The sequence below is a fragment of the Gekko japonicus genome, unplaced genomic scaffold, assembly GCF_001447785.1.
Source record: "Gekko japonicus isolate JY-2015 unplaced genomic scaffold, Gekko_japonicus_V1.1 scaffold627, whole genome shotgun sequence".
NCBI classification, from domain to species: Eukaryota; Metazoa; Chordata; class Lepidosauria; order Squamata; family Gekkonidae; genus Gekko; species Gekko japonicus.
Genome location: NW_015173142.1, coordinates 685,637 through 692,901, shown reverse-complemented (window position 1 = coordinate 692,901; position 7,265 = coordinate 685,637).

The following is a 7,265-nucleotide window of genomic DNA, read 5'->3' as shown; positions in this document are numbered from 1 at the left end:
AGATACATGGAGGTTATTTTCATTTTTACCAATATTTATACTGATGCCTATTCTACCTTAATAACAATTTTTCATGAACTGTGTAAACAACTTTTCTGTCTCTATCACCCTAACAGGTGTATATTTCATTTAGTAAACTCTTAATCTGTCTCTTGCAAGCTTGCCTACATATGTTTATCATACCAGTTATAGAACCGTGACCAAGTATTCTGGAATGTCGAATCTGTTGCACTTTTTATCAATAAAGTCAATGTATCCAATTCCGCAGCCTCCAAGATTTTGTTTACAAGTTCTCGTTTTGTTGGTATCTCCAGTAATTTCCAAAATTTTGCATAGAAAATTCTAGCAGCCGTAGTGAAAAAAAACAATCAAATAGCGATCATCTTTGTTAGAATTATCAGGTAGAATATTCAACAACAAAGCCTCTGGTGTAAATAGTACTACAGTGAAGTAAAGGTAAAGGTTCCCTTGCTTGAAAGCCAGTCGAATCCGACTCTAGGGTTGTGGTGCTCATCTCCGTTTCAAAGCCGAAGAGCCAGCGCTGTCCGAAGATGTTTCCGTGGTCATGTGGCCAGCATGACTAAACACCAAGGCGCACGGAACGCTGTTACCTTCCCACCGAAGTGGTACCTATTTATCTACTTGCAATTTCTTGCTTTCGAACTGCTAGGTTGGCAGGAGCTGGAACTAGAGATGGGAGCTCACTCCATCATGCGGCACCCGGGTCTCGAACTGCTGAACTACTGACCTTCCACAGCCTGCAGTTCAGCGTCTATATTTCTTAGATCTTTCACAATGCCACCACATGTGGTAAAATGAGCCAACCTTATTTTCACATTTGCAACACTTATTCGAACATTTCGGGTCAATTTTAGCTAACCTTTCAGGTGTTACATACCATCTATAAAACATTTTATATACATTTTCTTTATACCGAATAGCTTTCGTAATCCGAATATTTTTCTTCCATATTTGATCCCACTGCTCTAATTTAATAGTATGCCCAATATTCTGCCCCCATTGAATCATATTCCCTTTTACTATTTCATCCACCATTAAATCATCAAGTAACAACACATAAAGTCTTCGTATAAGATTCTGATCCACAGATGTGATAATATTTTCAATCTCTATAAGGTTTTTGTAAAATCTGATTCTCTTGTCTTTAGTAAATCTGGATTCTATTTGCACTCTGCCACCATGGTAGGTGTTCTAATGGTGTCAAATGATCTTCAGAGTCCAATATATCCAAATACCTTCTTGGTAATTCTTCCTGATATGCATTTGGGAGTGTAATGGCTTCTATTGGAACAGTCAATTTTGATGGGTTTATAGGAAGCAATATTTCTATACAAACGCATATTTATGTTTTCCCATACTTTCATTAAAAATGCCCATATCCAGTGCTGCTTGAAATATTTATGGACACTTACTTTTCCATACCATGTGCATTCTCTATTGTGCCCTCCCCCTTTGTAGAATGGCTTGCCTGAGGAGATTATGAAGGATGCCATGCTTCTGTTGTTCCACTAGCCATGTGAAACAAAATTGTTCAGGAGGGCATTTCTATAAAGGTAATACAACTATATTATAATGGAATCGTTCTGGAAGGTGCTTCTGTAAAGGGAATAGCATTGTGGACTATACCACTGTGTATAATATGTGTTGTATGTTTGCTGTATGTATTACCTTGTTCTCATGGCATTGTTTTCTACTTACGTAGTACTATTTTTGCATTGTTTAACCCTTTATGCTTTGTTTCAGATTTCCATAATCCTAGTGCTATTACTCTGATTATTGTATGTTTTAGCCTATTGATGGCATCCACCTTGAGTCTCACTGAGAAAAGCAGAGTATAGATAAGTTATACACTTTATTTCATATAATACCACAAAAGCAGAGTCAGTTGGCTAAAGTTGAGAAACAAGATGAGGGCAGGAAAGAGACAGAGAAGAATGAATGGTGAGGGCAAGCATGAATGGTAAGGGTAAGAGAATCTGGAAGGAGAAAGTCATGGTCGGTCTTCTTGGACTAAAACATTGCTGAAATATTTATTTGACATGCTACCCCCAAATAAAAACAAACACAGAGGTTAGAATGCTGGACCCGGAACTGGGAACACCCAGATGCCAGTCTCCGCTCTGCCATGTCTTTGGGCAAGTTACTTTCCCTTAACCTAAGCTACCTCTGAGGGTTGTTGTGAGGATGAAATGGAGGAAGGGGAAGCCATGTGTGCTGCACTTAGCTTCTTGGAGGAACCATTGGATGTGCATGTAATAGACAGATTCCAGTGAAATGTATACTTCCAAAGAAATATATTTGGAATGGAAGTGCTGGGTCCTCTACTGCCCTTTCTCAGCATCTGCTAATCAGAGGTATGCTGTCTCTGAGTATGGAAACGGCTGTCATAGTTAATAAATATTGGTATTCTCCAGGAATTTATCATAGCATGGAGAGGGGGGAAAACTCACCTGTTCTTCAAATATTTCTCAGTTTTGCAATAATGAAAGAACAGGTTGAGGCTGTTAGATTTTTCTAAAGCGTAAAACTTATAACAGCTACTTTCCTTTAGAACTTGCATTGCCATGGAGAGAGGAACTTCTTTTTACACATTTGCTCTTTTAGATATAGTCATTTATTCCTCTCATCACTTTTTTCCCTTTTCTCTTTAGTTTCTCTTAGATTTCTTTGTACAAAAGTCAATGCACCTTTGCAGTTGTTTTACATTACACACCACAGGGGCAGTGTTGCAGATTTTAACTTCAAATCACTGCTTAGGATGTTTTGAAACAGCAGGATATTTATGTTAGAAGAAGAAGAGAAGATCCTAGGGGGAAGGGGTGAAAGTATTCACGGAGCAATATGCTGGGGTATCTCAGAGAAATGCTGGCATAGCACTCCACTGCTGCTGCACTGTGGCTGGCTCCTGGCATGGCAACATGTTGAACCCCACCAGGGCACCACCAGCAGAACTCTCTGTGCTGGCAGGGGAAGAGACAGAACCAGGGGCATGGCAAGAGTTAGTTGGCTCCCTAAGCCAGCCCAGCCTGGGAAATACCCCCCAGAACTGATATAAAGTTACACCATCAGGAACCGCATCATAGTCCACAGATGCCTATGCACTAGAAGAGGCAACCATCCACATGTCCTGGCATAGCACAGGATGTCAACTATCTCCAACTATGTCCACAGCCATACACATGCCCAACTTGTGCTGGCCTTCCCCCAGGCCCAACTCTGGTTCCATGCAACTGGCAGGAATGGCTAGTAAAGCAGAGCCTGTTTGGGCTTGGATTGCCACCACAAGAAACATAGAAAGATAGAACTGGAAGGGACCTCAAGGGTCATCTAGTCCAACCCCCCAATGCAGGAAATTCACAAGTACCTCCCACCCACCCCCATTCTGCCAGTGACCCCTGCTGTATGCCCAAAAAAAGGCAAAAAACCCCAGGATCCCTAGCCAATTTGGCCTGGAGGTAGGATTGCCAGGTCCCCCCTAGCCACCTGCAGGGGATGCAGGGGTATGGTTGCCAGATCCAGGTTGGGGAACTCCTGGAAATTTGGGGATGGAGGATGGGGAGGCTGGGGACCTCAGTGGGGTGTGATGCCATAGAGTCCACCCTCCAAAGCATCCATTTTCTCCAGGGGAACTGATCTCTGTAGTCTGGAAATAAGATGTAATTTTGAGGGATCCCCAGGTCTCACCTGGAGGCTGACATCCCTACCTACAGGAAACGTCCTTCCTGACCCCAAAGGGGTGAATGGCATTACCCTGTATAAATAAGCAAGGGCCACAAGAGCCAAGCACTGGCTCATCCCTTCTTGCCCTCCCTCTCATGATCTGCCTAAGTTCACAGAATAAGCCTTGCTGTCAGATGGTCATCTAGCCTCTGCTTAAAAACCTCCAAAGAAGAAAAGCCCACCACCTCCTGAGGAAACCTGTTCCGCTGAGGAACCACTCTGTCAGGAAGTTCTTCCTAAAGTTTAGCTGAAAATTCTTTTGATTAAATTCCTGGTCCAATGTTACAGGGCAACAGAAAATAAGGGGAAGAAGGACTCCTACAAGTCCTTTTCTGTTCTGAAACAGTGCTGTGGGGGAGTTATTTCTCTCTTTTTGCTGCTCTACATTAACAGAATACTCCACGTGGAGTAGCAAAAACCCAGACCCAACTGTTTGTTGTTGTTGTTGTTTAAGCGAATGTCTAGTTTGGCCCTCAATCCTGACAGGAGAGAGGTTGATAATCTGGTTGATAAAGCTGATTTTCTGGAAGGGAGTGATCTGCTTAAACTGGATGGGGAAAATGGTCTTTTTCAGGTAATGTAAAAAGTTTAGGGGTGCATTTGTACTCAAATTTGTTGTAGAAGAAACAAGTTGGTCTTGTTGCTAAGAGTGCCTTTTTCGATTGTATCTTGTTTGCAAATTATTTCACCTATAAATTCAGATGATCTAGCCACACTGATCCAGGCTACTGTAATATGTTCTACACAAGGCTACTTTTAAGGCCAACCTGGACATTTCCATTAGTGTGGCTTCCAGTTTGTTAAATAAGACAGGTGGGGCTGTGGCTCAGTGGAAGACCATATGCTTGGCATACAGAAGGTCCCTGGTTTACTCCCTGGCATCTCCAGTTCAAAGGACCATGCAGTAGGTGATGTGAAAGATCTCTGCTTGAGAACCTGGAGAGCCGTTGCTAGTAGACAGTACTGACTTTGATGGACAGCTTCAAGTGATATTATTCTGTTTCCAAAAACTTCATTAATTGCCTTTTTGTTTCTGGGCTCAATTTTAAGATGCTTTAAGGGTCTGGCGTGATGTGGTCCATTGGGTCACGAAGAGTCTGACTTGACTGTGCGATTGAACAACAGCAACAAAAGAAGCTTAAAGCTAAAAGCTGGGACTGACATATCTGAGGTAACATTTTCCTGCATATGAATGTGTGCTGAGTGCACTCCTATCAGCACCTACTACTTACTGAGCTTCCCCTTTAGAGGTATTCATGCCACCTCAGCTTCATGCATTTTTGGTTGTAGCTCCAACTTTGTGAAAAGGCCTGCTCAGGGAGTGTGCCACCTCTACCAGTGTTTAGAAAGAGATGGAAAGAGATGCATTTAATTGATGCAAGACAGCATTTAGAAAGAGATGCAAGAAAGCATTTAATTGATATTGGGTGACTTTTTGTATAATAATGGGGGGATTTCATAATGAGTTTATATTTTGGGTGGTGGCCGAAGGTGTTATGGTTTTAAATGTTAATGAGGTTTTAATATAATAACAGGTGCCAATAGCATTTTTGATGTGAGCTGCCTTGGCATGTAGAAAGAAACAAATAGAAATTGCAGATTGGATGCAATTCCTTAAACTTAATTTTAGTCATACAACAGAAATCCCAATTGTGCCCAACAACAAACAATGAAAATTGAGCATCAGCAGCTACCACAACTGACAAAAAGGTTAGTAGGGATATTGTAATCTATAGCTCTGTGAAGCAGACAACAGCCAATGGATGGGTACAACTGGCTGACATATTTGGAGGTAAAGCATTTTTCCTGTAGGTCAGAATGATATATCACATGCTATGGCCTGAATTGTGTGGGTTAATCTGTGGGAAATTGAAGGATGGAGAGCCCCGCTTAAAGAGAATGTATTGAACTATCATTTCTTCGCTGTCGTTTCCAGTCCCATGACTCTTCCAGATTTTCTAAATGTTCTGTGCTTTCATACCTAGCTATCAATAAACTTAACATAGTAATCATTGGACTATAGGGAGATGCAGTGCTATTTTTGTGAAGCAGTAGTAAGAAGTACCCATATCAAATTTAGTAAGTCAATCTTTATTTACCATTTAAATTTTGCTTTAAAAAGCACTGATGGAAAAAAGTTGCTATTTATAAATCTTATGAACACTAATTCTTCCACACTGAAAGAGACCAAATTAGAGTTTGTGATTAACTTCCGTATTTACAAGTATCAATGGGGCCTCTAGCTTGCTGAATGTCTTCCAGGAAGAGAAAGATGATCCAAGTTACATTTCCTGAGAGTGAAGTGAGAGATGTTTGGCATTTATGGCAAGACATTGCTTCTTCCAGCTGACACCTACCATCACCTGTCACATTACAAATAATTTGATGATCAGTGGTCATGAGGTTGGCGTGAGCAACCCACGGTGGGTGATGATGTATTTAAAGCCACCTTAGACCAAGACTCTGAAATCTTAGCCTTTTGTCTTTGCAGAGAGGATTCAAACAGAGGCAGGTTATTCATGGAAAATCAAAACTTTGAGAACTCAAAAATAACAATCCTTCTCGCTGTCATTGTCGGCAGCAACACATTATGCATAATACATACAATGTGGAAAAAATTTCAGACAACAAAGGTGTGTCCTGGAGAGCAACAACAAAAGAGCAGGGAGCAACTTACATGAACCAGCTGCAAGTTGGTGTCAATGCAGGGCACTGGAATGCATATTCATATAAAAGACTAGCCTGATACTCGTGCTTCGCTACGGTATTTAAGTTCTGTAAATCCAGTTATAATACTGATGATGCGAAATTTGAAATGTGACATTTGTTGTAGGAATTCTAACAGAGAAGATTGTAGTGTAAGAAATGAAGTGAGACATACATAATTTTTTCTCTCTCTACTGAAGGACCTCTCTCTAGACCACATTGGTGGTTCTGCCCTCAGGGGCTAGGATCACCAGGCTGCTTGAGGAGCTCACTCTGGAACAGGCCACATAGAACTGTCCATTTAAGAAGCAGTCGTCTGTTGTCAACTCCTGCTACCTTCCACAAAAGTGATGGCCTCTCTCCTTGTATTCCTGGATTGTTTTGCTCATATGGAGACTGTGTTGTTCTGAGCACCTCAGGGTGATCTTGTTGGTACTTGGCCTGTGCACTGCCGGAGTACTATGTACAAATGTTTTTGCCACATTCCTAAATTGCCTCCTTCTTGAAGCCATGGTGTATCTGGCTCGATGTTTGCCAGGAGCTTTCTTGGGGGCAGTAAGGTGTGAGAGGGAGTTGGTATGAGGGAGTAGTGATGTGGTGGACATTTCTTCAGGTTCATGAGGGAGGCACACATCAACATGACTCCTAGAAATGTCCTTTACTATCTCCCATAAACATTCATACCCTGGTCCCGCTCCTACACCTGTCTGGTGTTGGGGGGGGATTGTATTTAAAGGCAGGGGTCTCATCGCAGGGGAGCGCTCCGGCACGGCGCTCCGGAAGAGAACCTCCGGGGGGCTTTGCGGTCACGTGGTGAA